The following is an 11,776-nucleotide window of genomic DNA, read 5'->3' on the forward strand; positions in this document are numbered from 1 at the left end:
TATACACCTTGGATAGGCAGCAGTCAGACCACGCTCCGAATCATGTTAGAGGTACTGTGTCTATTGGTGGTATTGTTGTCGATGCCTTGTTTGATTCCGGGGCTACGCATTCGTTTGTTGCTACCCCGATTGCTTTGGGGCTTGAGTTGCCCATGTCTGTGCTTTCTCCACCGTTGCGGGTGACTACCGCCACCGAAGAAATATATGTTTCTACCACTGTACATCGCGATGTAGTGTTCCAGTGGGATGGCCGTGAGTTCTCGGTGGATCTGATAGGATTGCCGATGGCCAACTTGGAGATTATTCTGGGCATGGATTGGTTGTCTAGAAACTGTGCACTGATTGATTGCTGTGCGAAGCGCGTGGTGATGTCTCCGTGTGATTCCACAGCTAGTTCCTTGCCATATATTTCATTGCTGCAGGCTAGGAAGACCTTGATAGCAGGGGCATTTGGTTATGTCATGTTGGGAGGTTTGGTGAGTGGGACACAGGAGGATATCACTGGCATTCCTGTGGTGGGGGAGTTCCTCGAGGTGTTTCCTGAGGAGATTCCTGAGTTTCCGCCACAGCGGGAGATAGAGTTCTCCATTGACTTGTTGCCTGGTGTGGGGCCGATTTCTTTAGCTCCATATCGGATGTCGCCACCGGAGTTGGCTGAGCTGAAAAAGCATATTGAGGATCTTTCAGCGAAAGATTTCATTAGACCGATCCAATCCAAACCGAAAAAAATTGGATTGGATCGGATCGGATTTGAAAAAAAATCTAAACCGAATGGATGATTACATGATAAAACCGAAGGGATTGGATCGAATGAATTTTGCTTCCAAAACTGATCCAATCCAGACCGCGAACACCCATGTGAGGAGGAGCATGCAGAGCATCTGAGGATTGTTCTGCAAGTGCTGAAGGAGAAAAAGCTTTATGCTAAGCCTTCTAAGTGTGAGTTTTGGCTCAAATCAGTCAGGTTTCTGGGGCATGTGATTTCAGCAGATGGAGATGTAGTGGATCCCAACAAGATTGAGGCTGTACTGGATTGGGACAGGCCCAAGACAGTTACGGAGGTAAGGAGCTTCTTAGGTTTGGCAGGTTACTATCGGAGGTTCATCAAGGGTTTCTCCACGATGGTTCTCCCTTTGACTCGCCTTACCCGAAAGGAGACTCTATTTGTGTGGACTCACGAGTATGAGGCGTGCTTTCAGGAGTTGAAGGAGAGATTGACTTCTTCACCTGTGTTGATCCTTCCTGATACTGAGGAGCAGTTTGATCTTTACTGTGATGCTTCTGGAAAGGGGCTGGGCTGTGTGTTGATGCAGTCTGGTAGAGCTGTTGCTTTTGCTTCGAGGCAGTTGAAGCCTCATAAGGAGAACTACCCGACTCATGATTTAGAGTTGGCTGCGATTGTGTTTGCTTTCAAGATTTGGAGGCATTACCTGTTTGGCATGCAGTTTGCGGTGTTCAGTGATCACAAGAGCTTGAAGTATTTGTTTTATCAGAAAGAGCTGAACATAAGGCAGAGGAGATGGATGGAGTTTCTGAAGGACTACGACTTTGAGTTGAAGTACCATCCTGGCAAGGCCAATGTGGTAGCTGATGCTCTGAGTCATAAATCCGTGAGTCTATCCAGTTTGACGATGGGTGACTTCGACCTCATAGAGAAGTTTCGAGATCTGAAGGTGACAACCTTGTTTGGGGGTTCACTTCTCGAGATGGAGACTGTGAGAGTCAGGAATGAGCTTATGGAGAAGATCCAAGAGGCGCAAGTGCAGAGAGAGTGTCTCGACTACGTGAAGAACCAAGACGATGTGTCTTCAAATGAGGATGGACTTCTGTTGTTTCAGAAGTGTATTGTGATTCCTCGAGGTCCCTTGACTAAAGAGGTTATGGCGGAGGCCCATAAGGGACAATTTACTGTTCATCCTGGTGCTACAAAGATGTACCAAGACTTGAAGAGAAATTTCTGGTGGCCAGGAATGAAGAAGGACATAGCTGTGTATGTGTTCAAGTGTTTGATCTGCCAGAAGGTGAAGATTGAACACCAGAAGCCGTCTGGTAAACTTCAACCTCTTAAGATTCCAGAGTGAAAGTGGGAGAGCATTTCCATGGACTTCGTTATGGGTTTACCGAAGACTCAGGTTGGCTGTGACTCGATATGGGTCATTGTGGACAGACTGACAAAGTCTGCCCATTTTCTTCCAGTGAAGGTGAGCTTCACTACAGAGCAGTTGGCCAAACTTTACGTTCGCGAGATTGTGAGTCTTCACGGGGTGCCCGAGAGTATCATTAGCGATAGGGACCCAAAGTTCACATATCGGTTCTGGGAGGCGCTGCAGGGAGCTTTTGGTACGCAGTTGAGACTGAGTATAGCCTATCACCCTCAGACTGATGGACAGACTGAGCGGACTATCCAGACCTTGAAGGACATGTTGCGGGTTTGCACGTTGGAGCAGGGCTCGGCATGGGATAGGTACCTTCCATTGATGGAGTTTTCGTATAACAACAGTTTTCATGCTAGCCTGGGCATGGCACCCTACGAGGCGCTCTACGGTAGGAGGTGTCGTACACCTACCTGCTGGTCTGAGGTTGGGAATCGTGAGTTGTTTGGCTTGGACTTTGTCCAAGATACCATCCTGCAGATCCAGATGATCAGGGAAAAGCTGAAGCAGGCGCAAAATCGTCAGAAGAGCTACTACGATGTCAAGCATCGTCCACTGGAGTTCAGTGAGGGTGAGCACGTGTTTGTGAGACTTTCACCTGTCACCGGTGTTGGACGGGCACTCAGAGTGAGGAAGCTGAGCCCGCGGTTTATTGGGCCATACCAGATTCTTGGTAGAGTAGGACCTGTTGCCTACCGGCTTGCCTTGCCTCCGAACTTGGCTAACATCCACGACGTGTTTCACGTGTCTCAGCTTCGGAAGTACATAGCATATCTGTTGCACGTGGTGCAACCGGATGATGTGGAGGTTCGGGAGAACTTAAAGACTCCCGTCGGACCACTAAAGATTCTCGATCGTGGCGAGAAGCAGCTGAGGAGCAATATCATTCCGATGGTCAAAGTGCAGTGGACCGGAAGAACTCCTGAGGAGTGTACTTGGGAGCGTGAGGACGAGCTTCTCCGGCACTACCCCGAGTTTCGACCAGGTATGTTTCTGATTTTGAGGTCAAAATCCTAAAAAGGTGGGGTGAATGTAAGAACTCGCATCGTTAATTAAGGAATTTAATTAATAAATTATGAGAAATAGGAAATGATTCCATAATTGACCCTAATAATTATTATGATGCTTTAATAATTATAGTAAGTGATTAAGAATGCTGAAAGTCGCTTTTCGAAAGAAAAATGCAGATACCGGTTCTGCTAGTCGGTATAAATGTGTACCGAAAAAGTATCCTGGAAAATTATAATAAGTGCATGATAATTACTAGAATAATGTATTTACAAAAAAAAAATTACTAGAATAATGTGTAGGACTTGTAAAACGAGTTTCAAGTCCAAATAATGAGAACTGGTGCTAGAAACCGGTACTGGCTTTGAAAAGCGCGTACCGAAAAGCTGCTTCGAAAATTATAAGAAAAATATGATAATTCTTGGAAAAATGTGTAGTTTCAGATTCCAAAGTTTGGGATTAAAATGCTAAGCGTAGTAATTAAAGCTAATACTGTGTGTTTAAGTGTGTTTGGGCTATAAATACTCTCTTTAAGGGCACTCAACCCTAGAAAACAGACTTTTGAGCGTGAGTGTTGGTTGATCAGGTTGTTGAGCACTGTTCCATTGCCTTGGTGCCTCCTTGTGTGAGCTTGAAGCCTTTTCTTCCACTTTTCTTCATCAAAATGCCTTACTTGAGTAAGAGTGACCCTTGAGGTTGAGTGTGAGGGTTTGTTTCTGAGTGGTGTCCACTGTGTTGGTGGTGTTTAGGAGCTGTGTTCTGATTTGGGGTGAAGGAGTTCATTTTCTTGGTGCTTGATGCTCCAAGAAGCTACCTTGTGAAGGAAAGATCCCACCTTGTTGCTCCATTTTCGCATCCTGTCCTGGTCAGAACCTTGGAGTAGTCTTGTGAGCTCCAAGAGCACCCTTTGTTGGCTGGTTGTGCTTGGGTGAGTGGTTCAACCCTTGATCTTGAGTTTTTACGCTTAAAAATAGAACCTTGATGCATCTAAAGGTTAAAAGATGATAACTTAACGTTGGGTAATGTCAAACACACCTAGAAATGCATGTTTAGGTGTTTAAAATCGGTAAAAACCCAACCTTGGAAGGATATCTTCACGAAATGCAGTTTCTGCATTCTGTCGTGAAATATCCGGATATCTGCCCAAGAAATATCCAGATATGTGATATCCGGATATGGGATGTGGATAACCGGATATTGGATATCCGGATATGGGAATCTGGATATCCGGACATTGTATATCCGGATATGTACAGTGAAATATTCGGATATTGCATATCCGGATATGGTCCCGAGGAATATCCGGATATTCTGAGATTTCATAGAACAGGAGTTGTGTTGTGTGTACATTAGGCTATTGGGGGTTTGTGGACCCTAGATTGATGAAGTTGAACTTCTGTAATTAATAAACTAAGTCAGAATCGTATGATTAAGGGCTTATGGCTTGGTGAGAAGCCTTAAGACGTAAAACGTAATGGAAAGACGTTGTCTTAATATTGGATGCTTGTGGTGCATTATTATTGATATAGTATTGGTCCATAACAGATCGTGAATCTGCTGTGTTTGGACTTTGAGCTGTGGACTCTTGGCTTTGGGTGTTAGCTTGCAAGGTAAGCTTTCGTGTCCTCGGTTTAGCCATGTTGTGGTTCCACCATGTCCCATGGGGGTATGGTTATATGCATGCTGTGTTACATGCTTTGAATATTTGAAATGCTGTTGAGCTTTATGTGTAATTGCTTTTAATATGCATGTGTTGTTTCATCTTGACGGTAAGCCTGAGTATGTGGCGTCATACGATAAGGTGATCCGGGGTGAATGCAAGTAGCGTTTTGCACTATGTGTGGGTATTTGGCGTATATAAATCATGCATTTCTCTGGCCAGTAGAATAGAATTGACACACATGACATGATTATCTGCTCCATTGCACTGTTTTAGAAATGATATTGATAAACCGCTTTTGAACTTATATTGCACATGTAAATGAGCTTGGGGTGGAAGATCCTTGAGGACCCCTTGTCTGACTGAGATTTCTTGTTTAGAGATCTCACCCAACGTTTGGGGAATGCTTATTTCAGGTTCAGGTACTATGGTGACTGATGCCTCTAGCGGCAGGAGGCCAGAGCTTAGCTGATATTGATATTATGTTGTATTGCTGCCATGACTGGATTTGGATGCTGTTTATGTTTTCCGCTATTTATGATTATGTTGTTGTTGAGACTGATGTTGAGCGTGTTGCCTTAATTGAGTGAGAATGGGGATTGTCCATGACACTTTATGTTAGTACTTTTAGATTGGAGTTGTATAACCTGCTAATTGGTCCGGACTACTTGTGTTAGTTCCGTGATTTCTAGAGACACACTTTTATTATCTATGTTATGAGGTATTTCAGTTAGCTGTTTTATTCCAATTACATACCGGCGATGTTTTATTAATTGATTGATAAGCAAGTTGGTAATGATAATGACATCATAATTGAAAAGAAAAAGATATTCCACATTTTTTATTAAGCGCTGCTTAATACGATAGTATGATAACATTACCGGATATATACGGGGTGTTACATCCGGCTCTTGCTCGAGCAGTGGATGGTTCAGTAAATGGGTCTCAAAAGAGGGTATTTGGTTTTTCATGATAAACTTCTTCCAGACACACTATTTCAAAAGCTGCTCCATCACGCCTCTTTGCTTCCAGGAGGTATTTCATAAGCTCTCAATTAAAGTGGTAGAGCTTGAAAATATACACTTGCTGTTTGCGGATCTGTTCCTCCTGTTCTTGGACAATTGTTTTGAGGAAGGACAACTCTTCTTCCAGTGATGATGGTGGGCCTTCAGTGTGTGTATAAGTGTGAAATCTCTCTTCTTCAGTCTAGGAATTGTGGTAGCTCTCCAGTTTAAACATTTCTCATCAAAAGGGGAAGGGAAGGGGACCTTCATAGAGTCCTCACTAGAAGCCGAAACTCCAACCTTATCACAGAGAAATTTAACTAGGCAGGGAAATAGGAAAGTTCCTCTTCTTGCTTTAAAGCGGGTGCATAAACTTTCATACAACAGCTCCTTTGGGTGGAAAGGGAAATATGCTAAGATGCAGTAAATAGAAACTGCATTCTTCCAAGTCACTATATGTTCATTAATGATCGTAGTCTCTCTCATATGAAAAGTTGAAATCTTCTTTAATAGCTGAAGGGGAAATGAGGACCTCAACTCCCTTGACTTTAACTACAGTAGGCCTTTCAGAATCAAAAAAATTTGCCATAAATTCTTTAACCAGAGCTACTAGTACCTTGATGCGAAGCTTCACAACAAAGAACCTCCACTCCTTGGACAGAATGTATCTTTCCGCATATAGCTTTGTCAATGAATCAGTGTTGTCTAATCTGAACCCACACTCGTAGGATATCAACAGATTATTCTGAATCATCTGCTTCTTCCTAGATTCAACATGCATAGAATCAGGTGATAAGGAACGAGGTGGAGATCTAGTGGAGCTTGTCTCCACTCTTTTTCGTTTCAAGGCAGCGGATTTAATCTATTATGGTGCCATATTAGTACTGAAATAGAACAGAAACATAAGAGAGGAACGAGGTTAAGCGTTAGTAAAAATAACAACCCATAATGCGAAGAAATTGACCAGTTGTGATTCAGTATAGCCAGCAAAAGAAAATATTTTGAGCTTGCAGTACTAAACCTCGGTGAAACAAAAAAATTCAGCAATTTTTTTTTTTTTTTTTTGATAACAAAATTCAGCAATTTAACGTCACATTAATTTGAGTCATTTCAAAACTGGGTTTGAGAAAATTCAGTTAATCTCTACAACAATCAATTTTCATCAAATTAGTTGTTATATCAGTTAAAATGCAGGAATGCACAAATTTAAGGAAAAGTCAGATTCAGAATTCTATAGCTTAAATCTTGATTTTAATTTTTTTAACATGATTTGAGTATTCTTGATTTAGTTTACCAATATAAAGATTGCAATTTTAATAGAAAAGTCAATTACATTTAATTTCAAGAAACTGAAAAAAAAATAGATAAAAGAGAAATTTCCTATTCCCAGTAAACGATGCTTGAATTTTTTATTCCTACAGTACCAACAAATTTTACATTTTACATCGCTAGACCCGCTGCTAAAGTAAAGAGAGAAGAAAAAATTATGAACATTAATTAGAACTTGAAATAAAGTTAAATCATAAAAAAAAGAATGAATATTTATAATAATGAGTTCTCATCGAAACTATAGGCATGTTTGGTATATAGTATTGGATAAGAACTGATAATATAAGACCTGATTAAATTTTAATACTATTCAATGTTTGGTATGGTATTGTATAAAATAATATCCTCAAATATTTTAAAATTTAATATATTAAAAAAATTATTTTAATATATTAATATTGAAATGATATATTAGTTCTTGATAATTGTACTTGTAAGCAATATTAATGCATCAATCTCTTATCATGTCTAATCTCACCCTCTTAGGCTTGATTAAGTTATACATTATTTTGATGTATTAAGGGGTTATGCTGTATAAACTTATACTATACGATAGTCACACCAAATAACTAAAAATGTCATAATATATAGTATATGTTTATACTATCAAGTCTTATATATCACACCAAACAAACTTAGTGGGAGTTAAGGTAAGGACAGATGTTATGGAAAGTGGGTAATAATGTGTCCCCAGATTTTTTCTTTTCTTTTTTTCTTTTTCTACTATCACACTACTAGTTTACTGAGGGTAAACGGTCACTTTATGCTAAAAATTAGGATAAAATATGTGTCATTTTAAAAGATATATATAAAATTAGGATAAAATAAAATGTCATTTCAAAACTGGCGCACGTGGCTCGGTACCTGGCGCACGGGCGCCTTATCGACGATTTGATTTTGTTTCGGCCGCGCACGGAGCGCGGGAGGTGGCGCACGACGCTCCAACATGGCGCCCAGCGCGCGGGAGTTGGCGCACGGCGCGCGGTACTGGCGCACGGCACTCCAGAGTTGGCGCCCGGGGCGCCGTTTACAGATTCAGCTTCTGTTTCTCCCAAGTTTGGGGCGCCAGGCTTGGCGCCCCGTGCGCGGGCGATATATTTTCAAGTGCGAATCAGCTAAATAAGGCCCAATTGGAGTGCAAAGAAAAGGAGGTTTTCCCAAAACCTAATAAAAGGATCAGAAACAGAGGGAGAAGGGACTTTTTTTGGAGAATCAAGGAGAGAAAAACAACAAATAGAGCGGAGATTCCTTGGAGCTTCTCGGAGATTCAAGGGTTCGATCGATCAAGACGGAAGATCTTCATCTTCCCTTTCTCTTCTAGGTTTTAAATGCTACTCTCTTTTATTGTTATTTTGTCAGACATGAACATGTCTGGCTAGTTTTATCATTGTGGTAAGGGTCACAACCATTGATGTGAACCCCTTGTACCTTGGTTGAAATTTATGTTTATCTATTTTAATTGCATTTATCTTTTCTTGTTCTTCATTCTATAATTCTATTGGAACTGATCAATCTAGTAGGGTTGCGAGGGTTAGGGTTTACAACAGGGATGTTGGAATTCTAATTCCTGACAAAGAATAAGATAACTGTTCATGTACGCACTAGGGATAGGCTACATGAACAGCGAACGTTAAAGGTTCATTGATTCTAAGGGTTAACTCGAAAAGGGATTTCTAAGGGATTAGGATTCTAATAGAGTTAACAAGGTTAAAGTCACTAAGGAATTAGGGCTTAACTACTCATATAAAAGATGATGAATTGTTCGATCAATTGAATAGGTAAATGTAAACGTAATCCAAGTTGCAAGGTGGGGATCAGAAAGGTGTTTGTTTCTCTTTACCGCAATATTTTCTCAAATATTTTCCCAATCCTTAATCTTTTGTTCTTGCATTCTGAAAACACTTATGGAATCATTTACATTTTTACTTTAATTATTTTAGTTTGTTTCATGAACTACAATCATTCTCAACCTATTTTGATTAATCCAACAAGAGAGGACTAGTTATAACAACTTAGGTGCCTCAATCCTCGTGGAGACGATACTCTACTCACTCTTTATTACTTGGTACGATCGGTTCACTTGCCGATCTAACATATACACTTGCTGTTTGCGGATCTGTTCCTCCTGTTCTTGGATAATTGTTTTGAGGAAGGACAACTCTTCTTCCAGTGATGATGGTGGGCCTTCAGTGTGTGTATAAGTGTGAAATCTCTCTTCTTCAGTCTAGGAATTGTGGTAGCTCTCCAGTTTAAACATTTCTCATCAAAAGGGGAAGGGAAGGGGACCTTCATAGAGTCCTCACTAGAAGCCGAAACTCCAACCTTATCACAGAGAAATTTAACTAGGCAGGAAATAGGAAAGTTCCTCTTCTTGCTTTAAAGCGGGTGCATAAACTTTCATACAACAGCTCCTTTGGGTGGAAAGGGAAATATGCTAAGATGCAGTAAATAGAAACTGCATTCTTCCAAGTCACTATATGTTCATTACCAACTAGAAGCAAGCATACTCGAATAGAGGTACCACAGGTTTATGCCTTTTTGCATTTGTCTTTATGGTGAATCTGGTCATCAGTTCACTGCTTTCCCATTTCATTAAACATCACCTCTGCAACCAAATTTCTAGTTCTCTCAATATGCTTATTAGCATATGTTGTTCGGTAATGATCGTAGTCTCTCTCATATGAAAAGTTGAAAACTTCTTTAATAGCTGAAGGGGAAATGAGGACCTCAACTCCCCTGACTTTAACTGCAGTAGGCCTTTCAGAATCAAAAAAATTTGCCATAAATTCTTTAACCAGAGCTACTAGTACCTTGATGCGAAGCTTCACAACAAAGAACCTCCACTCCTTGGACAAAATGTATCTTTCCACGTATAACTTTGTCAATGAATCAGTGTTGTCTAATCTGAACCCACACTCGTAGGATATCAACATATTATTCTGAATCATCTGCTCCTTCCTAGCTTCAACATGCATAGAATCAAGTGATAAGGAACGAGGTGGAGATCTAGTGGAGCTTGTCTCCACTCCTTTTCGTTTCAAGGCAGCGGATTTAATCTATTATGGTGCCATATTAGTACTGAAATAGAACAGAAACATAAGAGAGGAACGAGGTTAAGCGTTAGTAAAAATAACAACCCATAATGCCAAGAAATTGACCAGTTGTGATTCAATACAGCCAGCAAAAGAAAATATTTTGAGCTTGCAGTACTAAACCTCGGTGAAACAAAAAAATTCAGCAATTTAACGTCACATTAATTTGAGTCATTTCAGAACTGGGTCTGAGAAAATTCAGTTAATCTCTACAACAATCAATTTTCATCAAATTAGTTTTTATAGCAATTAAAATGCAGGAATGCACAAATTTAAGGAAAAGTTAGATTCAGAATTCTATAGCTTAAATCTTGATTTTAATTTTTTTAACATGATTTGAGTATTCTTGATTTAGTTTACCAATATAAAAATTGTAATTTTAATAGAAAAGTCAATTACATTTAATTTCAAGAAACTGAAAAAAAAATAGATAAAAGAGAAATTTCCTATTCCCAGTAAACGATGCTTGAATTTTTTATTCCTACAGTACCAACAAATTTTACATTTTACATCGCTAGACCCGCTGCTAAAGTAAAGAGAGAAGAAAAAATTATGAACATTAATTAGAACTTGAAATAAAGTTAAATCATAAAAAAAAAATGAATGAATATTTATAATAATGAGTTCTCATCGAAACTATAGGATAAGACCTGATAATATAAGATCTGAATAAATTTTAATACTATCCAATGTTTGGTATGGTATTGTATAAAATAATATCCTCAAATATTTTAAAATTTAATATATTAAAAAAATTATTTTAATATATTAATATTGAAATAATATATTAGTTCTTGATAATTGTACTTGTAAGCAATATTAATGCATCAATCTCTTATCATGTCTAATCTCACCCTCTTAGGCTTGATTAAGTTATACATTATTTTGATGTATTAAGGGGTTATGCTGTATAAACTTATACTATACGATAGTCACACCAAATAACTAAAAATGTCATAATATATAGTATATGTTTATACTATCAAGTCTTATATATCACACCAAACAAACTTAGTGGGAGTTAAGGTAAGGACAGATGTTATGGAAAGTGGGTAATAATGTGTCCCCAGATTTTTTCTTTTCTTTTTTTCTTTTTCTACTATCACACTCCTAGTTTACTGAGGGTAAACGGTCACTTTATGCTAAAAATTAGGATAAAATATGTGTCATTTTAAAATATATATAAAATTGTGTCATTTTATCTGAGAAAAATAGAGAGATCATAGGAGAGAAAGAGTGGAAAAAAAAAATAAAAGTGTGAGTCTCTTTTCTTTGTGAGAGTAAAATAACATAAATTATATCGTTTAAAAAGATAAACATTTTTTCCAAAAATTAATCTTCGAAGTTTGGATCACTCATGCACATGCACAGCACATTAATTTTTAGCATCACTTGTGGACCATTTGACTACGTAGACAGCATAATTAATATGAAACAGTAACGTGGCAATAGAGGAGCACACGTGGCAAGAGAATCACCAGGATAGTGCCAGGTATGCTTGTGAACACCATTATTTGAATCATTTAATAC

The sequence above is a fragment of the Gastrolobium bilobum genome, unplaced genomic scaffold, assembly GCF_033153095.1.
Source record: "Gastrolobium bilobum isolate Gb01-03AN ecotype WA unplaced genomic scaffold, APGP_CSIRO_Gbil_v1 utg33563, whole genome shotgun sequence".
Taxonomy (NCBI): Eukaryota; Viridiplantae; Streptophyta; class Magnoliopsida; order Fabales; family Fabaceae; genus Gastrolobium; species Gastrolobium bilobum.